General features: G+C 47.7%; 1 protein-coding gene across 18 annotated transcripts in view; it reads right to left on the bottom strand.

Annotated features, from left to right (window-relative positions):
- Positions 1-25,579, bottom strand: part of Rreb1 (ras responsive element binding protein 1) — a 173,624-nt gene that overhangs the window by 111,977 nt on the left and 36,068 nt on the right. For 4 of the 18 annotated variants that reach the window (XM_006516749.2, XM_006516758.2, XM_006516759.2 and 1 more), the window contains exon 1: positions 13,685-13,997. The exons of 3 other annotated variants lie outside the window; for them this stretch is intronic. The gene's annotated coding sequence lies outside the window, so the exon portion shown is untranslated. Of the gene's footprint in view, positions 1-12,297; positions 12,656-12,787; positions 12,856-13,053; positions 13,291-13,684; positions 14,269-25,579 lie in introns of those variants that run through there. 11 more of the 18 variants (NR_033615.1, NM_001177868.1, XM_006516754.4 and 8 more) reach the window with 10 other exon arrangements.

The following is a 25,579-nucleotide window of genomic DNA, read 5'->3' as shown; positions in this document are numbered from 1 at the left end:
AATATTCTATCAGTCTCAAGAGCTTTTCCACAGAAAGCTTCCACTTTACTGCTAGGCAACAGGTAGGGTGAGGAGATGTACCTCAGATGTGCTCGTGCCCCCGAGTCTGTTAAAGGACATCAAAATAGGGGCTTATGCATAGACTGTCCAAAAGTGGTGGCTTCATGAGTTTGTCACCAAAACTTGGCTCCTGAAGGAACTATTGACAATCGCAGATAGCCATCACAGGGCAACTATCTAGTGAACAACACTTACAACCAGCTCAGATGCCAAATCCACACAGAGGCTAGGTCATACTGGGGTGTGGGCCTCTCCTAGGCCCCTCAAACATTGTTCACAAAGTATCTAAATTTCCCAGTTTTAAATTTCAAATTTTATTATTTTTTTTTCATTCCTGCTGAGCATCTGCTAAGCTACTGTTTATTCTGAGAAAAGGGGGTGTGTGAAGCCCAGGCTGACCTTGCCATTATGTAGCAGAACTCTTGATTTTCCTTGCCTCCATCTCTTTAAAGTGTGAGATAGGATTATAGGCTTTGGCTAGAAAAGGTCTCCACATCCTCTGTTCAGTTCTTTATCAAATATAGGCTTGAGGAAAAGTGGTTTTAGCTGTGATGGGATTTATGGACCGATGATGTAAAAACTTACAGGATCCCAAGCAAGTGATGGAAAACTGTGTACTCCCCACAATGTGGGACCAGAGCTGCCTTGGGCGTGTCGGGGGTGTCCCATGGAATGTTCAGGTTTCACCAATCAAGACTGAGAATATCTGGGCGGTGGCGGTGCACGTCTTTAATCCCAGCACTCAGGAGGCAGAGGCAGGCAAAGATCTTGGAATTCAGGGCCAGCCGGGTGTCTATAAAGCTAATTCCAAGGACAGCTAGGACTACACAGATAAACTCTGTCCAGGAGAATCAAGGCTGGTAATGGTGAATAAGCCATCAACATCCTTGGGGCTTTGTGGGCTGACCTGGGGTGAGTGGCCTCAGAGACAAGCACTAACCAAATCTGGAGCGCTAGTAAGCCATCTCCGAGAGGCCATCTGATGAGTGGGCCCAACTCAGGCACCAGGGGTGGCTATGCAGCCGAGTGAGGCAGATACTCCCTCCCCCAGGAAGTAAGAGTCCTCCCGAGGATGACGACTTGCTGCTCAGCCCTGGAACCCCATGGAACTTTCTGGGAGTCAGATTGCAGCGCTTCCCTTCATGGCAAGAGCACAGGGGACACGCCTGCGTGCCAGCCTCCAGTGTGTACCAACTCAGCGGAAAACACTCTGTCTGCTTCCAAAAAGATTGCTGTCAGCTAGGGAGAGAGGTTAACAGTGTAAAACCCGAAGACTGCCTGGTTGATGGGTGGCCCGTCCGCCATCAGAGTGTATACCAGACAGACAGCCACTACACCGGAACAAGCTCCTGCTCCCTTGTGGAATTCTGTTAAATCTTTGTCTTTGGTATCTATCTGAAGATCTAAGGGAAAGCCTAGGATACACACAGAAGACACACAAGTTTAATGACAGGGAAAATATTGATGCAACCATCTAAGATGGTGGAGGTATCATGTGACCAAGAGCATCACGTGACCAAGGGCCTTCGGGTGGTTCTAATGATGTACTAAGTTGGAAAATCAGGTCATGAAAGGAACCCTGATTTGAGCAATCCAGAGGGTCCCAGCTCGGATCTTCATCCCTTGAGCCCTTTGCTCATAAATGAAACAAGTATCACTAAAATGAGTGGAAACCCACCAGCTCTTCAGCCTTGTGCGTAAAGGGCTGGTAAGATGGCTCAGTGGGTAATGGTACTTGCCAGCAAGCCAAACAACCTGGGTTCCATCCTAGGGACCCACATCGTTAAGAGAGAACTAATGATTCCCATGCTGTCCTCTGATCTTCACACATGTGCTATAGCATGAAGGCCACACTCAAAAATAAATGCAACTTAACTCCTCTGAATACTGCTCAGAAGCTCAGACAACAAATTGTTCCTGCTCCCTTTAAGATGAGGAAATTAGAGAGGAGATAGAAGAGAAGAGAGAAGAAAAGATCCTACTTAACAAGTCCCGCTCATGAGACCTCCCATGCTTCATCTATGCCAGGCACATACTTCTTAACCCAATAAACATTACAGGTAAACAAAAAAAATTTTTTTTTAAAGAAAAAAAAAAAAGAGAATTGATTTTTAAAAGAAAATTTCCTTCCTAAGTTTTACTTAGCCCCACATTCCAGTCTCAGAGAATTAGAAAAGCTGGTGACAGAAGCCACCCAAGTCTCGAGGTCTCTGGGACATTCCTACCTTTTGTCACACTTGAGTCCACGGATGTGCCCATTTCTGCATCCACAGGAAGAGTTGTCAGGAACTAGCTCTCTAACTGCTCTGCAGGCACAAGGTGAAACCCATCTGTGTGATGATCTCCTCTTTGGTAGGTAGGCGTGGCCTTCAAAATGCTAATTTCAAAATGCCACTCCCTGGCCTGGCTTTTACAACTTGCTCTTAGGTACCTCAGGCTGATGCTGCAGCCTTCCCTGCCTGCAGCTCTTTTATCATGCAGTCTTTGAATTCTTGTTTTGTTTTGTTTTTTCCTTCCTTAGAGACATTCCCTCTTCCAACCCCAGGGCCTTTGAGAAAGTTGTTCCCCAAAGTACACTCTTTCTATGGTCTTATCAGGTACTTGCACAAATGGCACCTTTTCATAGGATTTTAATCCTGACCTGTCACCCAGAATCCTCCACTGACCCACAGTCCTCTTGTCATATTAACTTCTACCACAGCTATCAATGGTGTGTTGCCAGACATGCCTGCCTGTATGCAGTATGCTGTATAGCCGCTTCAAGGCTATAAGCTAGAGTAGGTGTCTTTCTCCCCCACAATAAAGCCTGGAGGACTAAGCCCTGTCTTGTAACATGGTAAACAAATACCATGGGATTTGTAATAAGTTGATGAAGAGTGACCTGACTGAATGGATACTGTACCCCTGATACAGTATTTGGTTTTGTTGTCCTTAAGACAGATCTCTGTGTACACCAGGCTGGCCTCATACTCAGAGATCCTCCTGTTTCTCCCTCCCAAGTGTAAACTTAGCATCCTTTCTTTAAATCCTACTTGGAATTCAGGGGTGGTACTCCATATCTGAGATTCTAGCACTCAGAATTAAGCAGGAGAAGCTCCCAGCCAGGACTATACAGTAAAATCCTGCTTTGTGCCTCAAAAAATAGAATTACATAGTAACATGCATATAAGTATGGAATGCATGCATGCACTCACGTTTCAGGGTAAGGCTGTAACTCAGAGGCAGAGGGTACTTCCCTGGCATGTGCAGCGCCTGAAATTCATTACCCAGCACTACAAAGGTAAGTTATACTAGATTTCAAACTTCAAGTGCTTAGCCAAATACACAGATTTAATTAACCACTCTATGGGGCCCATTTGGAGATGTTCACCAAACACTTCTATAAAAACCATTCTCCAAACAACTAAATGTCTTATAAAAGAGAAAATGGCTCTTCAAAAATTTTACTCTCATTACTGGAGAGACGGCTTGGCAGGTAGAGCCCTGGCTGCTCTTCCAGAGGATCCAGGTTCAACTCCTAGCACCCACATGGTGGCTCGCAACTGCCTGTAGCTCCAGTTCCAGGGGATCTGACACCCTCATGCAGACAAAAACACCAATGTATACTAAATAAGAATTAATAATTTTTTAAAAAAACAGGTAAGTCCAGAACAGTCCAGAACAGTCCGAGCTGCAGAAGGGAAACCCTGTCCCAAAAAACAAAACGTTTACTTTCTGACTGCATCTAGCAGATCTGTTTGAACTACGGCTTCATGACTTATGTACATGACAGGAGGACAGAGCCATGTCCTCGCACACATTTGGCAGTATGACAATAATTTTTGGTTGTTTCTTCAGGATTTTAATGTATAGTCCTGGCTGGGAGCTTCTCCTGCTTAATTCTAAGTGCTGGGATCTCAGATATGGAGTACCACACCTGAATTCCAAGTAGGATTTAAAGAAAGGATGCACGATGGGCGTGGTGTCACACGCCTTTAATCCCCCCCGCACTCCGGAGGCAGAGGCAGGCGGATTTCTGAGTTGGAGGCCAGCCTGGTCTACAACGTGAGTTCCAGGACAGCCAGGACTGCACAGAGAAACCCTGTCTCGAAAAACCAAAAAAAAAAAAAAAAAAAGAAAGAAAGAAAAAAAGAAAGGATGCTGAGTTTACAAGTCTCATGTAACCCAGGCTGACCCTGAACGTCCTACAGAGGATAACCTTGAATTCCTGATCCTTCTTCTATCTCCCAAAATCTAGGATGACTGAGATAAGTAAGCTACCATGCCTGAGGCAATCAAGACTTCAGACTTCATCCTCATAAAGGATGCTGTAAATGTTTGGCTTTTTGGTGATGTGTTTTTTCTCTCTCTCTCTCTCTCTCTCTCTCTCTCTCTCTTTCTCTGTGTATTGTGGTTTGGGTTTTGTTTTGTTTTTTTGAAACAGGCTCTCACACTCCAAGCTTGCCACAAACTAGCTATGGAGCTGAGGGTGACCTTGAACTTTTGATCCTCCCGGCTCCAGTTTCTGAGTTCTGAGTATGCCATTCAGGGCTTCTGGATGGAAGCTAAGCAAATGCTCTACAAACTGATCCCTCATGCTGGTTTTGATACCCCCCCCCCTAATTCCAGAACATCCATTGCTAAACAGAGTGCCCCTCTTTCTTTCTTCCTTTCTTTCTTTCTTTCTTTCTTTCTTTCTTTCTTTCTTTCCTTCTCTCTCTCTCTCTCTCTCTCTCTCTCTTTCTTTCTTTCTTTCTTTCTTTCTGTTTTTTTTTCAAGACAGGATTTCTCTGTGTAGCCCTGGCTGTCTTGGAACTCACTCTGTAGACCAGGCTGGACTTGAACTCAGAAATCCACCTGCCTCTGCCTCCCGAGTGCTGGGATTAAAGGCGTGTGCCACCATACCTGGAGAGTACTCATCTTTTTTTTTTTTTAAAGATTTATTATTTATTATATGTAAGTACACTGTAGCTGTCTTCAGACACTCCAGAAGAGGGAGTCAGATCTTGTTGCGGATGGTTGTGAGCCACCATGTGGTTGCTGGGATTTGAACTCCGGACCTTCGGAAGAGCAGTCGGGTGCTCTTACCTGCTGAGCCATCTCACCAGCCCGAGTACTCATCTTTTAAAGACAATTTTGAGATGATTTTCATATTCAAACGCATCTTGTTTCGTAGCAGTTCCCTTCAGCATCAAGGACAGTCCCCTGAAACCATGACGGGTCATTACTATGGCCTAGAACTAATAGCTACGGAGCATGTGTATGCATACACAAGCAAATAAAGAAGGAATGAAGGGCCAGCCATATCCTCTGGGTTTCTGGTTTGGTGTTTTGTTTTAGGTCCAAGAAGTAGTGGGGGGGGGGGTGGGGAGAAGTTGAGTTATACACAGACCAACACTATTAACTCATACCACTAATGAAGCAAAACTCTAACTAAGCAGAGAAAATGGGCCCACTCCTTGGAGCTCTGAAATGATGTGGTCTTTGATCTGCATGCTCATCTCTCCTATTTAATGTAAACTTTAAACCAAGAGCCATGAAAAGTACTATAATTAGTAAAGCCCCTGGTGTGACCGTTTTTTAGAGCAACCAAGCATTCAAAGTCTCTCTCTCTCTCTCTCTACTGAGACAACTTTTATTTTAGGATTTTTGAACATCCAAGTCTTCCCCCCACCAATGTGCACCTAGAACCGAACTGTGGTATGAGGGGCGTGCAGAAAAAGAAACAAAACGCCTGTCTGTTTCCTTCACTGAATCTGCATCTCTGTTTAGGCCTCAGTTCCAAATTACATATGGCTCTTCTCCAAAAACTTGGGGTTTGTATCATAACTCAGCACACGCTAAGGCATGAGCACCAACTAAGCACCAACAATCAGGGTAGGTGCTAGGGACAGGGGTGTGTGTGGGGGGGGGGGGGGGGGGTGATGTTCCTGAGGTGGGAAAACACTAGGGGGAGAGGGGAGGCTGTAAGGAGGACCTAACAGTCCCCAAAAGACAAGGTTTTGAGAAAAAAAAAATTAAGAAAGGATTTTAGCTGGAGACACAGCAGGAAGAACAACCCAGGTGAAAGAGAGACATTACTCAGAAGGGCAGTGGTTTAAAGCGGGGAGAGGCTACAGAACATACGTAGACGTAGAAGCAGCTGATGGAGGAAGGCCCTTGTGGGCCATGTGGAGACACTTGGATCTCTTCCTGTAGACACAAGGAGCCAAGGACTGTTTTGAGGCACGCAAGACAATGCACGCCACTCTGTGGACAACAGGGCAGGGCGAACAGCAGAAAGGAGGAACTGGGCACAGGAAATTAACTAAAGAGGCATTTGCAACACCCTTAAGGGGTTCTGCCCAATGTGGGGCCAGCCACGGAAGACAGTGGGGTGCCTGGCCTGGCTGCCTGAGGACACCAGATCTTTCTGGCCCCTTTCTAGATTGGCTTTCATTTTTTACAAGTACCTGCAGGGCGAGGTGCCTGAAGGGCCCAGCACTGGCAAAAGTTGTAAAAGTAGAAAGCTGGGAGTTGCCAGTTCATAGGATGAGGGCAGGAAAACACCCAAGTGCTGGATGCAACAGGACCCATCCCCGAGCAAGGTGTCTGCTCGGCCGTGGCACTGAGTCCCCTTAGCACAGCTGGTCCACTGGTGTGAGAGATAAAAGGTCCAGAGGCACACAACACAACAACTGGAAGCTCAGAGCATCACAGTCCTCCCTGTTCTGGAACACTGGCTCCCTTACTCTCCCCCCAGGACTCGGGGCCTTGTCTCCGGTCTGAGCGAGACACACTGAGCAGTGGAAGAGAAAAACCAGGGTAAGGCTGGAAGCAAGTGGTACTTGTGTCCCCCGACACTTCTAGACATTTCCAGCTGGGGTCCCATACAAACAAGCACTTCCTCTCTCCCCTCCATCCCTGGGCCCCCTCCTCGTTCCCTCCCCATCCTGTCTTGCCATGGGATAACCCACCTTTCTCTCTAGAGGCATCTGAGCCAAAGGCTCAGGAAAGCTGCCCTTGAATAAAAGATAGATGATTATGTAAGAATTGTACAAAAATCTGAGAAACAAAACGGAGAAAGACTGTGAGTGCCCAAAAGCATCAAGCAAGTAGGGGCTAGTTCAAACACTTAAAAAAAAAAGTTATGTACTCCACATAACTTACAAAATGAGGGAACCTGACAGAAGGGTGGCTGAAAACATGATGGCAGAGTTGAGCCATCTACAGGGGCAGCTTCCTGTCAGTGAACCAAGGTTGTTTTAGAAGCAGACGACTCCTGGGACTGTCTTAGTAACAGGGTTTTTCAAATCTACTTAACAGTCCGGCAGGCAACCATTGCTCCACCCTCAAACTGTCTGTGATACTTTGAACCTGCCAACAGAGCTCCCTTACGGGCATGTAATAAAGAGCTTACCTGCTGCTGTATGGAATTTCTCCACACAGAATACATGCGATATGGAGTGTAACCCCCTACCCCATCCCCTCTTGGTGGTACTCGTGATCTGTTTGAGGGCTCTGGACATACTCAGGGCAGAGCTGGGTCCTAAATCCTACTATTGAAAAGTAGATTTTTTTTTCTACCTTGGCTCCTGGATTTCTGAGACTGAATGGATAATCAAGTCTCCATTGCATGGGGGTGGAGGAGGCTGCCCTGACCACTATAGGAAGTGTAATGGCATCTCTTGTCCCTCTTGCTTAAAGGCTATAACGACCATCCCTTTGAAAAGTAAACCCTGAGCTTGGCTCCTGTCTTCCTCCTCAAGCCCATCCCCAAGTGAACCCCATTAAGAGGGATCTGCTTGTCCTGCCTGTCTGCTCCCCACACTGGAAGCAAAAGGTGCAGTCCCCACCCCACCCCCACTGAGAGAGAAACTTGTAGGTAAATTCAGCTAAAGGTAAAGGAACCAAGTTCTGGAAAGGAAATCTGGAGTGGATACCCGCAAGGCTTCCTGAACTCAAAATATACCACTCTCTTCCATTTATAGGTTTTTGACTTTCTGGAACATTCATTTTATCCTTCCCTACAATGCTTCCCTACAATGGGAGGTAGGAGAGGCGTGCGTGGATAACCGAATCCCCATCGGTAGCAGCAGCGGCAGCAGCGCAGCCAATGGGCTTTGTGCTTGTTTACTTCCCTCCTGCCTCCAAATTCAAGCGGAGAATTACTTCCAAAAGGGCCTGACCTTATTTTAAAGCACCACCACAGAAAGAGACACCCACGGTAAATATTAAATGCTAAGTCCTCAAAGCCAAACTTCCTCCAACCAGCATCAGCTTTCAGTGCTGGCCTGAAGTTAGGAATCAGGGGTCAGGATGGACCTCGCTGTAAATCCCTGTTGTTCTGAATGTAAACTTTAGAAGTTTTGCTAACAGTCTTCACAATCAGAGGCTGACACTTAGCCTAAAAAGCTAAGGGGGTGGGGGGGGGGAGAGGGTGTAAAAGCAACTCAACTACCTATCAACTGCTTTTGTAACAATCCTTCCCCAGTCTTGAAAAAGGGGGCGGGGGGTAAAAGGATGAAATACCAAGCAAGCTCAGGGGAAAAACAAATAGAGCATTTAAAAGCTTTATCTAATTACCCCCACGGAGACTTTTTCTCTTTCAGTCTGGCTGTCTGACAAAACCAGTGGGGGATTTCATTCTCCCTCTCCAGGTGAGCTGGTGAGTCCCTCTCCTCAAGGAGCCTGCAGGTGACTCGCCACAGAAGCAGCCAGTCCCTAGGCCCTGGCCTTCACAGAGGTTTTCAAATGCTCTCAGCACTAGTGGCCTGATTCACACAGAACAAACAGTCTCCGCCCTCCCACTGCTTTGTCTGAGGCACCTATTCACAAGCAGTCACCTTTACTGATGGGCAGACAGACTGGGTAGCCTGCAGCCTGCAGGCTCCTCGAACCAGGGATGCTAGCTCACAGCTCCCTGGACCCTCCTCCCTCCCCTCCTCCCTCCCCCTCTTCTTCAGCTGCCAACAAGCAGGGTGAAATCTCCAGGCATGCTCAGCTGCCCTTCAGACCTTGTTGGGCACCCAAGGGACGTGACAAGAGAGACCTTGAGAAAAGCTGGGCTGATGACACAGCCCAAGGAGACTAACTGCTAACTAGGGAAGGCTCCTCCCCATCTTCCTCATTCTTCTACCTCTGCAGTAAAGAAAACACCAGCAGCCAGGTTTCCCTTCCTTGGTCCGCTTGCCATGTGGGAGTGGGGGAAGTTAAAAGTAAATGATGCATTTCAGAAAGCACATCTTATACTTCCCTCCGGGTTCAGACGGTACACCTTTTACCTCGGATCTACCCCCACCCCCTACCCCTCACCCCTGGGCATGGAAACCACTCTCTGACCCCTGCATGCATTTCAAAGAGGTACTTGATTGCTCCCACCCTAGAAGCACAATCTAAATCTAAAAAAATTGAGGGGGTGGGGGGAAGAGAGAGAAAACCTATCAATCTTTTAATTACACTTGAATATAAAAATATGACTCAAGGAGGCCTGCTTGATAGGTCAGGAAAACACGCATAACCTTGAGGCAGGGAAGCTGCTGGCTTTGCAGCGGGCCTGCCACCCAACAGAAGGGAGGGTTTCCAGCCACCAGCTTGCATCTTTCATCATGAAAAACTTCAAAAACCTTGAAACACTAAGACAATACACAAGTCATAATACTTTTGCCTTCTAACATCTGTTCAGTCCTTCCAAATATATTCTAAACCTAGAGTACTTAAAAAAAAGATTATCTATGAGCTGGGTTGAACAGACAGAGCCAGGGAAGTAGGGTAACATGGACCAGGAACAGCCACATCCACAATCTAATCTAGGAGGAAAGAAAGCCATTGTCCTCTCATCAGGAGGGACTATATTGTAGTTACTATTGATACTATATTGCACTTCTATCTTTTGAATGCAAACGTTTAATAAAAATACAATGGCAAAACATCACTTTGTGGATTATGTAGAATTTCCAAAATAAACATAAAAATCCTTTATTAATGCAAAAGCAGGTGAAGTTATACGTGAATAACAAAAGGGAAGTTCTACCTCTTCACAGACAAGAAAGTCACCCCAGACAAGCTGCCATTTGACACCACAGCAAGGAGTCAAGAGAATACTGAGAGAATACTGAACTTCAATTAAAGACACTTACAAAAGGAAGATTATTTGAATATAATAACAAAAACAAAGACCAACTTTAACATACTACCTTCCTAGATCAAAGAACATGGAAGATTCAGAAATTAATTAAACCTAGTAGGTAATGTAAAACAGGGAAGGACTCCCTTTCAAAAAAGCTTCAGTTAATTTTAGCATCCTTCTGTTTAGCTGCTTAGCAACCCTTATCCTATGACCTTCTAAGCACCACCTACTTTTCAGAAGGATAATGAATAAAAACATCAAAAGAACCCACTTCTAGCTGCTTCTAGAGAGCCTGTTTAACCAATTTCTGTAAAAGTTTATATTAACTATGTCACGCAAAACCCTAAGAGGATAGAATTTTTTTTTCAACTTCATTAACCAGGAAATTTACTTAGCTGAAGCTGTTAAGAGATGTTAGAGTGGGCACACAATAGAAAGACAGACTTCCAAACTGACCTAGGAAGTGAACCAATACAGCAGCAGGTTAAAACAGAAAAGTGAAACAAACAAACAAACAAACAAACAAAAAGCAACCCAGAAGCTGTTTGCTAACAGCTGCTACCTAGTGCCTGACTTAGGGGCAGAAAAGCAATAAACAGCTGTTGATCAGATGAGGACTAACACACTGCATTCCCCTCCCCTTCCTACCTGTACTGGATGCAAATAATCTCTCTCAGATGGTTCTGTCTGAAGAAATCTAAAATAAAGGCCCCTTCCATCAAAAGGTCACTTGCTTGATGATGTAAATGGTTAGGAATGAATGCACCACCTGTAACCAGCTGAGTCAGGCAAACGTTCCCCATCACGTCCACGGCAAGGGTTATGCTGTCTGAGTTTCTGATGAGGAATAATGCGGTATCCAGGGAAACGGCCGAGAATAATATTCCATGTACCACTGAGCATCAACAGCATTTCTTAAGTGAGTAAAGCATTTCTTAAAAAACAAAACATGCTGAAAAGACAGCCAGCCATCTTACCGTAAAAGTATGTTGTAAGATGGAGACAGTGCAACTTAACCCAAAAATAAATGGAGAACGGGAAAATAATTAAATCAAAGTACCCCTCTCTCCCTTTCTTTTGTAAAAATTGGGGAGGGTTTTTTTTTCACACATTTAAAACTTGATTAGAGCCATTCAAATGTTTAATTCACTGTAACCAAATACATCAAAGGAAGACCCATCAGTAGGTACCCCAATGGGCAGAGGTAAAAACAAACAAACAGCAACTCTAAACCTCTAAAACGAGTCCACCCTTGCACGTGTTTTAAGAGTATACTGAACTCTTTCCGAAGAAACTATGGATTCTTTTAGGGCTTACGTACAGAATTTTCTTAAGAGTTTTAACCAAGACCTTAGCCTCCAACTCAGACTTCCGGGTTAAATTACAAACTATACCTGCCTGCTCATGAAAGCATCAAACCTAGAGGATGTTAAAAGCCATCAACACATTCTTTTCATGGCTGTTCTCATTTCTCCACCTTCCACTCCAATTATCTATTGCACAACAACTCGCACGCAGACACAGACCACCATATTATCTGAAAAAGGAATCTCACAACCAAGGGATGCACAAGCAACAAGTGAGCCTTTGCAGAATCATTTGCAAGAATACTTTGCCAACTCCCAACATCTTTATTTAACCAACTTTCTTCCCATAGGCTTTCACAAGGATATGCTTAGCTCTAACTCGAAAACGAGACCCAGTGTTGAGCAGTCTAACAATGGAAACCTGAGGGTAAGGTTTTCGACACCCCGACAAAAGTTGCTTTTTATTCACCCTGTATCGGTCTCCGCCACCACCACCACTACCAGCATCCCCCAAAGAAGAAAATCTCCTCCGAAATGCCCCGAATGAGTGCTGCTGCTGGCTCTGAAGCCGTGTAGAATTTCGTAATGGAATGTGAACTGCTCGTCCGGATCTGGGCTCACGTTCTATCTCTTAACCAGTAAGGAACGAGGGAGGGCAAATCTGCTGAGCAAGGAAAAATAACTTTCCTCCTCTTTTATAACCCATCACGGATGCACCGCGGACGAGGGCAGCTAGCAACACGCGGCGCCTGTCAAGCGGTCGAGCCCGAGCCCAGTGGGGTCCCCACGCCCCTAGACCTCGGCCGGCTGCCCGCAGGCACCGTAGCCGCGCCCCGCACTCACCCCGGGCCAGAGAGCGGGTCACATCCTCGATGCGACCCTAGCCCTGTACAGAAAACACACCGCCTCCCAGGGAGGGGGCCGGCGACGGGAAGGACCTCCCCTGCTCCTTAGCAACCATTAAGGTCGCAGTTTCCTAAGAGACCGCGAACGGGGAGGGGGCGCGGGGAGCTGGGCCTGATGGGGGGGCCCGTGCCTCTCGAAGTCGTCGGTGCCCCCTCCCCGGGGGACACCGGCTTCCCCCAACCCCCTCTTTCGGCTGGGCAGGCCGGGGTGTGAGGAAAAAGCGAAGCCTCAGAACTCCAGAAAAATTGGTCCAGCGGGTGGCGGACAAAAGTTTCCGAGCGCGCTCCACAGCTGGGCGGTGGGGCGGGCGCCGGCCCCGCCTCGGATGCTCCCGGCCTCCTTCCTGTGCTCGTGACGGCGCCGGGCGCGAGCCCCCCCTCCGCGATGCAGGCTCGCCCCACGTCGGGGGCTCCCCCAAAGCTCGTACCCAGCCAGCCTCGGAGTCACCAACAATACGCGTCGGCGCGGCCCGGGTCGCCGCCTCCCCTCCTTCCCAGCGACGGTGGTCGCTCACAGCCCCGCCGCCAGCCGGGAACTCGCAGAGGGCTCGGGGCTGCCTGCCGCCCCTCCCGGTCGGCGCCGTCCGCCCGGGAGGATCAAAGTCCGCAGAGCAGGGCGCGGCGGATGCTCCCACCGAGCAGCCCCGAACGCACGGCCCCCGCGCCTGCACCCCGGGTGGGCACCCCCGGATACCTTGCGGCGGCGGGCTGGCTCCGTCATCTCCGTGCTTCCCGACCCGAGAGGGACTAGAAAGTATGTAGGAGAAAAGTTTCCCCTCCCACATGGGGGGGAGGATGTCGGGGGAGAGAGGGCGGAAGATGGAGAGCAGCGCTGGGAAGATGTTTCTGGCCCGCGGTGCGCGCACCATCCGAGTCCCGGCAGGGCTGGTTAAAAATAAACTCGGCGGCGCGGGTCGGGCCGGATTCCTGCGCTCGGACGGCTAATATGGATGCGCATCAGGTCCTGCTGGCGGGGCGCTGCGGCGGCTCGCGCTGGGAGCTGGTTGGCAGAGCCGGCAGCTCGGGAAGGGGAAAGGAGCGGAGGAAGGGGAGGAGGAGGAGGAGGAGCGGCCGGGCGCGCAGCCCGAGGGGAGAGGGCTGCCCAGCTCATCCCGGCTCCCCTACCCCACAGCCCCAACCGAGCGCATGCTGCCAGGGTGCGCGGGTCCTTTCTGCCAAACGCCGAGTTTCAGAAGTACACCGCGCTCTGCACACTTCACCCTCCCCATCCCCAAAAAGTTCTTTAAAAGGTCGCTCCGGCAATGCCCCGGGCATCTCGCAACCACCGGAGTGCCGCAAGCGGGGGACCCGGGACGCGTACTTACGGCCCGGCAGGGTGCTGGGCTCCCAGGCATGATGCGGTGAGGACCGGTGGGCTTCGGGGAGAGAACGAGGAGAGATGCAAACTTGTTCCGGAAAAGGAATCAAAATGGCGTTTCTGGATGTGCAAAGTTCATCAACTCCGCAGTCACTTCCCCTCCTCCTCTTCTCCCATAGGGAGGGAGGTGGGCGAGGAGCTGGCGACCCCGTTGCCCTAGCCGTCTTCCCGGCCCCCGCCTCGGCCCCCCGCCCCGCTTCCTCACCCGCACACTCGGAGACTCGCTCTCCCCCTCTCACCCTGATAAGTAGACACATCACGTGTTGCTCCTGCGAGTCTCCTGGGGACGTGTTACAGAGCTGCCGCAGCAGCCGCGGCTGAACGAGCTGGGGGAGTCGGGAGGACCGCGGTACCCGGCTGTCCCTGTCGTCACCCCCGCCCCAGTTTTAGCTAGGCAACCGCAGTTGCCACTATCCCGGGATGAGTGGAGGTGGAGTTCCCACCTCACCCCCTACAGCAGCCCCAAGTTTGCCCCACGCCCTCCCTAGGCGCCCGGGGCCAGGGGCGGGCCCGGCAGCCGGAGGGGAAGGGTCTCGGCCGCTACAGCTGAGCGCAATTCCGACCCACCCAGCGCTCACTGGTGGCCACTAGCTCCAGCCACCGTGCCCCCTCCCCTCCAACCCCTCACTGCCAGTGGCTCTCAGCCCGAGGCTTTCCATCACTTTACAACAGGGTTTGTTTCACTATTTTAACAGAGGTAGAGATGCAGAGAGGAGCTTGGGGGGACGCCTAGGAGGCCCGAGAGAGGGTAGTGTGGTGACGGTGGACCCCAGATCCAGCGCTGCTCCCCCTGAATCTGAAAGTGATGTCCCAGCCGCACAGTTCCTTCTGTACGCGGTCCTCGCCCTGCATCCAGGTGGGGCGAGTTAGAGGATGGGGCCGGAGATTAAAGAGCAGGCGCTTCACCCCGCCCCCAACCTCTTGCAGTTTCTCTCCCAGGTTGGTCCTTCCCACCAGCGCAGCTACTTAGGAGAGTGCTTCTCTTCTCTAACAAACGCAAGGGCCCTGGATTTTTATCATTTTGCCTTCTCTCCCTCTCTATACACGATGCTTCAGCGGAGGCTGCCTGCCTGCGAGGGGCCTAAGGATGGCGTCTACCGCCACCTTGTCCCCACCCCGCGACGGAATGACTGGTGCTGTGTCATCCACAGCTCCCTTCAAGGCGTCAGGGAAGCCACGTTGAAATATCTCTTTCTCTCAGAGGGCTCCTGTTTCAACTGTGAAAAGCATGGGTCCTCCTGCGAATTTCTCTCCATCCCCGGGGCTCCTGAAGCCACCACACTGCCTTGGCCCAAGTTATCACAGAGCCCAGGGAAACCAGGCCTCAGCTGTGCTTCCTCCATAAAGCAGCTGACATGTTTCCAACCTCCAACCAGTTTCTACTTAGGTTCCAAAAGGGACGTGTTCTCGGTTTTGGATACATCTTCAGAATAGTTACCTTCACACACACTCACACCAATTCTGAAGATAAAAGCACAGAAAATAGGGCTATAGAGTTATGCACTTGGGACTACTTGGTTGATGTTATACATGCAGAAAGCTTGCTACATGCTCTTTGCTATGACCTTTGCCCTAGCTCCACCCCATGGGCTCCTCTTGGAATGCCTGAACACCCTACAGTTGTAAAGCTTATTATGGGCTTTAATTTGAAGTCTTCCTTCGAATGAACTCAAGTTTGAGGGGTGGGGGAGAGGTGGCAACTGACAACAGAAGTATCTATCTGAGGATAGAATGAACAAATGAAGCCTGGCCAAGATAGAATTCTCTAGAACTAAAGAAAAACAGTTGGACCATTACCCCTGACTTGAGATAAGTAGGCTAAACCACAGACTGCGAGGGAACTGTTTGACTTCCAGTCATCAAAAATAAGTTTTCAGAACCTGTTACATTTCCCAGGGTCTACTGTTTACTGAGCAAAACTCTATCTGGTGAAACTTTTAGCAGTGACATTTTTTTTTTCCTTTCTCCCCACAAAGTCCCCAGGCTGGCCTTGAACTTATTAGCTGAGGATGACCTTGAACTTATGACCCTAGTATCATTGTGCCCCATTTGTGACATGCTAGCATGGGCTTCGTGCTAGGCACTAATAGCCTTAGCAACTCCACCTTTCTTTCTTTTTCTTTTTCTTTTTTTTTTTTTCTTTTCTTTTTGGTTTTGTTTTTTTGAGACAGGGTCTCACACTGTAGCTCTGGCTGTCCTAGAACTCACTATGTAGACCAGGCTGGCCTAGAATACACAGAGATCTACCTACTTCTGCCTCCCAAGTGTTGGGATTAAAGGTGTGTGCACCACTCACTGTCTATGCCTCCTGCCACATCCATCCTGTCTCCCAAGTGCTATCAAACATTGTTTTGAGGACTTGTCTGCTGAGAAGGTGATGGACTAGTTTAAAACAAAAGTTTACAAGGTCATCACAGAAATTCTTACTCTTGGGCTTCCAATTTATAAGCTGTCTGAACGAGGAGGGTCGGGATGGGCACTCCAAAAACCACTACCTGTTTACTTGTCTCTTGGTGTTTGTTTCATGGTACTTTGCTTGACACTCTCTCTTGTAGACCAGGCTAGCCTCTTATTCCCCATCCTTCTGTCTTCAGTTCCCAAGTGCTCAGATTATAAACTTGGGTTTCCAAGCTAGACCACAAGCAGCATCTATATCCAAGTTGGAGTTTTACTTGCAGTTTAGTTTGTTCTGTAAAATACTTTCAAATGTCCAAAGTTCCATGGATTCTCACGGTAAATCACCACCATTCCCCCCCCCCCCCCCCGACAGGGTTTCTCTGTGTAGCCTTGGCTGTCCTGGAACTAACTATGTAGACCAGGCTGGCCTAGAACTCAGAAATCTGCCTGTCTCTGCCTCCCAAGTGCTGGGATTAAAGGCATGTGCCACCACTGCCCGGCAAATCATCACCATTTTTATACGGTAGATAATTCTGGCAACAAAAAAAGTCACCTTTAGGGTTTATTTTATTTTATTTTATTTTATTCTAATGGGGCTTAGTAGCTCATGCCTGCAATCCCAGTGAGTTCCAGGACATCCTGGGCTATTGTGTAAAAACCTATCCCAAACCACAATAAAACACAATAAGCTACTAAAAAAAATATTAGATTCTATTGATTGTTCATACCTAGCTAATTAATAAACTTGAAAGTCAAAGCTCCTGTTCAAAGGTTTGTTCAAATGTTGATATCTTTTATACAGCAAATATTTACCAGATACCTAATTAAAAACAAGGAAGAATGAGGTTATCAAACCATGGAGAGATGCTATTGCACAGCCACTAAAATGGCACTAGCCAAAAAGTCAGCCAATGAATAAATGTTGGCAAGGAAATTGAAGAATGGGAAAGGGTACAGCCATGTTGAAAACTATTGTGGCAGTTCTTCAATATGTGGTGACCATAGGACCCAGCAGTTTTACTAAGTCATATAGTAAAATATGAAAATATATGTTCAGCCAAATTTGTACACAAATATCTATTTTGGCATTAGTCATCATAGTTTAAACGGTAAATAAGAATATGAAGGTTGTTGAGATGGATCCAAACCCCCACAGTGGAGGGAGAGAAAGCACTACACAAAATTATCCTCTGGCCTCTACCTGGGCACCAAAGTACATGCAGCCATGCCCGCACATATGTGAATACACACACACACAAAACAAGTGGAACTTAGCCAGCCATGATGGAACACCCTTTTAATCCCAGTGCTCAAAAGCAGAGGCAGAATTATTACAAGTTCAAAGACAGCTAGAACTATCTATATAGGCCTATCTCAAAACAAAAGCAAACAAGCAAAAATAGAAGGACTGAGAGATGGCTTAGTGTTTAAGAGCATCAGCTGTTCTTCCAGAGGACCAGATTTCAGTTCCCAGCACCCACATCAGGTAGCTCACACACAACTGTTTATAACTCTAGCACCAGGCACCAGGAGCTCTGATGTCCTCTTGTGGCTTCTGAGGTACCAGCATAAAACATACATATAGACACACATACACATCAAAAACCAACAAAAAAAGCAACTGGTTGATATATACATATATATATATATATATATATATATATATATATATATATATATATAAAATAGTAAAGGTTCTAGGATGAATGGATTAAAACATGGGACAGGAATTGAAGGTGATGGGGCATAGTTAAGTGAGATTACAACATAGAATTTTTCAGTATCAGTACCCAAGTTGAGGAGCAAAGGGAATCTCTTAGAGAGAAAAAAAAAAACTGTCAGAAAAAGATCTGATAGACTTGGGGAAATGGAGAAAATGGAGATAGAGAAATCAGGACCAGGCATGTGCCTGAGGTAAATAAGAGAGAAAAAATGAGGAGAGGTGGGAACCTATTTGAGACAGAAGGTAACAGAGTAGGCGACCCTGAGACCTGAGGTGGAAATGAATGGGATATTTCCTTCCTTCTGAGTTGGATAATGAAGGAAAGGATGTGGCATTGGGAAGGCTGCCTGGATGAGGTGTCAATGATCTCCGGACTCTTAAGAGCCCTGTAGGTGTCTCCCAGGCAGAGAGGAGGAGCCCGGCACACCAGACAGAGAAGTCTGGGAGCAGCCAGCACAAGGGCATGGAGCCACAACACAAGGTTAGTCTCCTGAACTTCAAATACCTCCCTCAGTGACAGCAGCTTGGGAGGGGGGAGGCGGGAGGGGGAGGCTGAAAGAGATAGGGCAGGAGCAGCAGCCAGGGGGCCCTGCAAACCACTAAGCAAACTTGGACTTCATCCAAGAAAGAGCATACTGAGGAGGGCAGCCAGCTTCCCTCATGGTACTGTGGAGAATGGTCTGGAAGATGACAAGATGAGACAGGAACACTCATTAAGAGCTAGTCGAAGAGTTCAACTGCAAGAGAGTAAAAAACTCAGCCACTGTTGCTGAGGTAGAGGGGAGAAAACTGATCCAAGACATTAGGCCACTAGCTGGGCATGGTGACTGACTGGTACATTCTTGGAACCCTCTGAGGTCACAGCATGAGGGTTGTTGAGTACAAGGGAGGGATATATAGTGAGACCCTCTCTCAAGAAAAAAGAAAAAAAATAGGCCATAGAATGAAGAGAACCCGGCCAGTTGAATATGGGAGAGAAGAAGGTGAAAGAAATTGTAAAGCAGTGACCAAGAAGTGTGATGTTAAAGAAGGGAGGTCACTTCAGCCATGTTAAGGTCACCTGTGTCTATGCAGAAACAATACAAAGACAGGAGGGGAGCAGGCAGAATCTGGTAGCTTTGGTCCCTTGATTGTGACTAATGGAGACTCGGAGTCAGCTCACTAGGGCCATGAATTTTGGGCAAGGTATGCATGGGAAAGGATGGGGGGCTGGGTTCAGCACACGGGTCTAGAGAGACAGTAGAAGGCCAACAGACTGAAGGGAGTAGGGGGCCATATGCCTGAAATCAGGAGAAGGGAGTGGGGCCCACAAGAAGGCCCTCCCCCTTTCCTCTAAGGGAAGCAGTGGTCAGCCCTAAACCAGAGAGCCATTGAGGCTAGTAACTGGGAAAGGGCAAGCGCTGAAAAACAAGACTGACTAGGGCATCATCTTAGCAAGGACTAGGGAGTAAGGGGTTAAGGAAGAGACGGAAGTGAAGGCCCGAAGCTCTGCTGAGAAGGAAGAGAAAGGAAAAGGGCAACCCTCAAGACAGCAGCTACCTCTTACTGGACACTCAGTCTGTGCCAGACGCTGGTCCAAGGGTGAGCTTCTAGCTAAGATCTTGCTTCATCCCCTCTGCGCCCTGGTCAGATAGGTACTATCACTGTGCCTATTTTACAGGTTAAGCAGTGGCATTGTTCCACTGCTCAATCGCATATAACTGATGGGAGAACTGAGATGCAAACCAGACATCAGACCCAAGGGACCCTATATTCATTACGATTGCTTTTGTTAGCCAACTGAGAGCTACATAGATTACTATTTTTTTTTAAAAAGCCATCTGATCGTCTTGTATAATCTCAATAAAATACTGTTGACTGGAGTTTTGCATAAGGGTTGTTAACTTGTGTGCAGTTGTTTAAACAAGAATTTTATTGGGGTTGGGGAAGGCAGACAAGGTGCAGACATTTTTAATTCCAGCACTTAAGGCAGAGGCAGGCAGATCTCTGTGAATTAGAGGGTAGCCTGGTCTATATAGCGAGTTTCAGGACAGCCAGAGCTACACAATGAGACCCTCTTTTTAAAAAAGAATTTAATCAGAAAGATAAGCGACTGCACGTTTTGTAGTCTTGGGAATTTTTGTTTATAATTGTTCTTTCCTTATATAATCATAAGGTACAGAGCGTTTTCTGTTCTGTAACTATTGTATTCTGTATGCTCACAGCAATGCTGAATGAAGTCTTAGTTGGACAACTGTGGACTTCAATACCCCTGCACAGAGACTAGCAACAACCACTTGACAGAACCCACATTCCTTTTATCTTTCGTTTTAATTTTGTTTTGTTTTTGAGACAGGGTTTCTCTGCATAGCCCTGGCTGACCTGAAACTCATTCTGTAGACCAGGCTGGCTTCAAACTAAGAGATCCACCTGCCTCTGCCCCCAAGTGCTGAGATTAAAGGCATCTGCCAACACCAGCACAGAACCTACATTCCTAAACATCTACCCCAAGCGGTTTTTAACCAGGCAGTTCTCTTCTACAGGGATATTTACCAAAGTCTCCACATTCTGGCTTGTCACAAGTTGGAGGAAAGGTACTCCAGGCCCCTGATAAATACAGGTCAGGGATGCTGCATAATACATCACCTTGCACAGAACAAGCTCCGCAGGGAAGAATTCTGTGGCCCCAGGTGTTGATGGCGCCATGGTGGCGGAGTTCAGATCAGAGACACTCACAAAATTATCTCCGAGAGGATCAGTGTGAAAGAGCTATGGCGTGCATAAACCACTCGGACAACTGAGGTCAAAAAGGAAAGAAATTTAGACCCAGGGAGGAAGGAAATACAGATATCTGAAGCAGAAAGCAGCAGCTTTGGAAGGAAGGAGCAACAGAAAGGAAGGAAGGAAGAGAGGGAGGGAGAGAGAGAGAGAGAGAGAGAGAGAGAGAGAGAGAGGAGATAGAGGAGAGAGAGGAGAGAGAGAGAGGAAGAGAGATAGAGGGAAAGAGAGGGGGGAGGCAGGGAGGGAGGGAAGGAGGGAGGGAGGGAGAGAGGGAGGGAGGGAGAGAGGGAGGGAGGGAGGGAGGGAGGGAGGGAGGGAGGGAGGGAGGGAGGGAGCAAATACCTGAGTCTCCACATAGTGGAGAGATCAGCCTTGGGATCCGGCCCTGAGGCTGAGAAGTAATGACTTTGTGCCCGGTGCCTACAGAAGAGAACATCAGATCCACTGAACCTGCAGTTACAGATGTTTGGGATCTACCATGTGGGTTCTGGGACTTAAATGTGGGTCCTCCACAAGAGCAACAAGTGCTCTTAACCGCTGAGCTATCTCTCTAGCCCCACAATAACCCTTTCTCTAACAAAGGAAAGGAAGGAAGAATTGTAGGGACATAGAGAAAATACTGATGGGGGTGGGGCAGGAAAAGGGCAAGCAGTGTTAGTAACTGATGGCCCTGAGTGTGTAAAACAGCAGTACCTACTAGACCAGCAAGAAAGAGGCGCGGGCTGACCATATCGGGTCATGGTCATAACACTTCTTGAGTGTCCCTCTTGTGCCTTCATGCCCCAAGGGGGCAGAGCGACAAGAGGGCCTCTCTCTTTGCTCTAAAACAGATCAGCCAAGGGAGTAGAAGCAGAGGAAGCAGAGCTGGGACTGTAAATGAGCAAGGCAGACCAAGTGTGATTGATCGAGTCTGAAGACCTCCGTATCTCTACAGGGGATGAAATGCTGGTGTGGGCGTGGCCAGACCAACAGGGAAAGGTGACTAGCAGGGTAGGGGTGAGGCTGAGGTGGTGAGAGCTGGGTGACTCAGGAAAGCAGGCAGGATGGGGTCAGGCGGGAGCTGATGGTGGGAGAAAGGCATGGGGCTCCCTGGGGAGGAGAATTCAAGGATACTGGTGAGATGGAGAAGTCTGGGTTGAGGAACTGGGCAACATCAGAGAGATGGGGACCAGAGATAACTCAGCGGTTAAGAGCACTGTGCTAGCAGGGCATTGGTGGTACACGCCTTTAGTACCAGCACTCCGGAGGCAGAGGCAGGTGGATTTCTGAGTTCGAGGCCAGTTTGGTCTACAGAGTGAATTGAGACACCCTATCTCGAAAAAACAAAACAAACAAACAAACAAACAAAAAGCAAACAAACAAAAACAACAACAACAACAAAAAAAGCACTGTGTTATATATAATGTTCTTTCAGAGGACCCAGGTTGAGTCCTAGCATCAACATGATAACTCACGACAATCTGTAACTTCTAAGGGACTTGATGGCAAGTTCTGACCTCTGATAGTATGAGGCACAAATGTGTACATACATACATGTAGGCAAAATATCCCTACACATAAAATAAAACAAACATAAAATAAAAAAAATAAAAGAATCAAATGTAGGTCAATTGTGGGGATGGAACTACCACAGAAAGTGTGGAAGGGGTGGGGTTGAGAGGAACCATGCAAAATAGTTGCTTAGGCTGTTATGGGACACTGTGTTTTAGCACTCAGAGATGAGAAGAAAAATATATAAATCTCATAGGAAGTATGGTGGCCTCAACTGTGTCTCTCCCAAAATACACTTGTAAGCCTTAAATCCAAAGGCCTCAGAATGTCACTGCATCAGATCTTTTAAGAGATTAGGGGTGGGTCCTGATTCAATCTGTCTGATGTCATTTTGCGAGGGGGGGCAGATATTAATGATACAGGAAGAAGATAAGATAGCAGACTCCTTCAAGCCATGGAGAAAGGACACTATGATCTAGTCATTTGTCCCCTCCCAAATTTATGCTAAATCTTAACCTCCAAAGTCAAATATTGGTAGATTTTGGAAATGGGGTCTTTGGGGATAAATAGGACTAAAAGAAGTCATGAAGGCCGGGATGGAATTAGTGGGTATTTGTTTGTTTTGTTTTGTTTTGTTTTTCTGCAATTGAGTCTCAGCTATGCAGCCCAGGCTGGCCTCTGACTTGCAATGCTCCTGTCTCAGATTCTTTTGTGCTGGAATAACAGAGGAGCACCCTACGCCTGGCTGGATTATGCCTTTCCTTAAAAATTTTTAAAAAGTGGGAGGAGAGAGGAAAAGGGGCCATGGGATGTAGCTCCATTGGTAGAATGCTTGCCTAGGATGCAGGAAGCGTGGGGTCGGTGTAACCTGTAATCCCTGCACTCAGGATTTAGAAGCAGGAGAGTCAGAAGTTCCAGGTCGTCCTGTCTATCCGTGAGTTTGAGGGAGTGAATCAGCCAGTCTGTTGCCTCTGTCCTTTGGGAGACTGCCTACCCCATCTGCTCAGTGTGTTATGATGCTGCAAGAGGGGCCTCACCAAATGCTGAGCCAATGCCTGTACTATGTTCTTGGATTTCTAGAACCATGAGCTAGATAAACGATTCTTTATTAATTGTCCAATTTGAGACCCAGGGAAGGTGGCACAAGTGTAATCCCAACATTTTGGAGATGGAGGCAGGAGGGTAAGAAACCAATGTTATTCTCAGCTCTATGTTGGGTTCAAAGCTAGCCTGGGTTACAATAAACTCTATCTCAAAGGAGGAGGAGGACAAGGAAGAGGAAAATGAAGACGAAGGAGGAAGAGGAGGAGGAGAAGGAGGAGGAAGAGAGGCAATAATGACCTCGGTTATGGTACTCAGCTACAGAAACAGAAAGCAAAGACAGAGACCGTGTGAAACATCATCAACCCTGCCAACATCCTGATCTCAGACTTGTAACCTGAAGAAATGTGAGGACATAGCGCTGTGTTAGCAGCAGTGGGAAGGGCAAGGAAGAGGAGACTCAAAGAGACTGGTGAGTCTCTATGTGCAAGGGACAGAAGGGAAACACACACACTCTGTGACCTGGGAGAGCCGGTCATGAGGGAAGGTTTTGGAGGAAATACTATCTCTAAAGACAAGCCAAATTTCTTTTAACAGGGTAATGAAGAGAGGGGAAGGCTAGGAACTGATTTCTGAGCGAAGGGTTCCATGGCATTGGTGGATGAAGCCTTTCCTGGAAGCAGGGATTTACGTACGCTAAGCAGATATATGTGGCAAAGTGTACAGAGCTGGGACCAACCTGGAGGAGGGTGGTAATGAGTCAGAAAGGGGTAAAGGCACTGAGGAAGTGGTCGGAAGAATAGTTTGCCTAGGAATAACAAGGGTAGCAGAAGACAGGACAAGCGGAGAGATGTCATTTGTAGTTTCAAATTTTCCCCGAGCAATGCTACTACCTTAATGGGTTTCAGACAAGTAGCAGAAAGTAGTTGGCAGAGGTGAAGCACACCTTTAACCTCAGAACTCAACAGGTAGAGGCAAGTGGATCTCTGAGTCTCAGACCAGCCAGATCTACACAGTGAGACTCTGTCTCAAAAAAGGAGGAGGAGGAGGAGGAGGAGGAGGAGGAGGAGGAGGAGGAGGAGGAGGAGGAGGGAAAAAGAAGACAGAAGGAGTTGGATACCAAAAGCACCTGAATCCAACTTTGGTTATCCACATTCCACTGTCCCTCTAGCTACCAAGATGACTAGACCAGTGCATTGTTTCTAGTGGCTGAAGGGTTATTACCATTTGAAGTAGAAGTTACTTCCCCCCCCCCCCCCGCAACCCCCTGTCCCTTGCTTCATTTTCAAAACCACCTGAACACTAACATATGAACAGAATGATAAGATCATAAATATCTCTACTAACAGCTATCACTCAGTAGCTTTTGTTATTTGGTATCAAGGGCTAAACCCAAGCCTTGTGCATACTAGGCACACGGCACACATGTGGCCTGGGCTCCCAGGCCCATGCCAACGGTTTATAAGCATTTTAGCACAGGCTGCAGATGGTCACATCCCGAAGAGACTGTGCATCTTTAGACATCCAATAGCTGCTTGCCAGCACTCCCTAAGACTCCACTGTCGTTGTCTTCTTCGTCGGTTGTAGCTGGAGTGTGTTTGTCTGCTCTTTGTTGTCTTTCCTTCCCAGTATCTGGCTGACCCTTGTCACTTCTTTCTGAACTCCGTGTGCCTGCCAACAGCAACCTGCTCTTCCCCTTGAATTGATCTGCTCTAATCTGCAGCGGTTAGGAAACTGGATAACCAGGGTTGTTAGAAATGTGTCAAAAGTAAGCTGGAGGATGGACTCCTTTGGCTGTCCTGAGCCAAGCTGCTCACTGCGTGGCTCTTCTGAGCCCATCCTCCCTCCATAATTCGGAGTTCACCGCTTCCTAGAAGTTTTTAAGCTCTGCCCTCCTTCTCAGAGGGAAAGCTTTCTTGGCCCAGAAGACTTGCCCTTAAAATTCCATGTTTCTCTCTAGGGCAAAGCTCTTCATTCACTAGGCAAGGTACAGATTAAACAAACCAACCAACAAACAAACAACCCCCCCGCCCCCTCCCCCACACACAACACATACTTTCTCAGTAAATTGTGCACACATTTTTTTTCTTTTGCTTTTTCCCCAGTGCAATGGGTTGACCATGGGCCTTGCATTTGCCAAGCAAGGACTTTACCACAGAGCTACATTCCCTGTCATGAGTATGTGTCTTTACAAGTCTAACTGAATGATGGTCAGAGCCCAAACAAAACTTCTTTAGCTTCAGCTTCAAATGATGCTGGTAAGCGGCAGGCCACTTTACTACTACAGATGGATAGCCCTCAACTATTGTGATGGTTCTGCCCACACTGCCTGGCCATCACTCATCCCACTCACAGACTGGGTTCTTGTGTTCATCCGTCAAAGGATCAGACCAAGGGTTTTCAGTTGTAAAAAGTGATGAAGAAGTTAGA

The sequence above is a fragment of the Mus musculus genome, chromosome 13 (assembly GCF_000001635.26).
Source record: "Mus musculus strain C57BL/6J chromosome 13, GRCm38.p6 C57BL/6J".
In the NCBI taxonomy this organism is placed as follows: Eukaryota; Metazoa; Chordata; class Mammalia; order Rodentia; family Muridae; genus Mus; species Mus musculus.
This window is presented reverse-complemented; position numbering and strand designations above follow the sequence as displayed.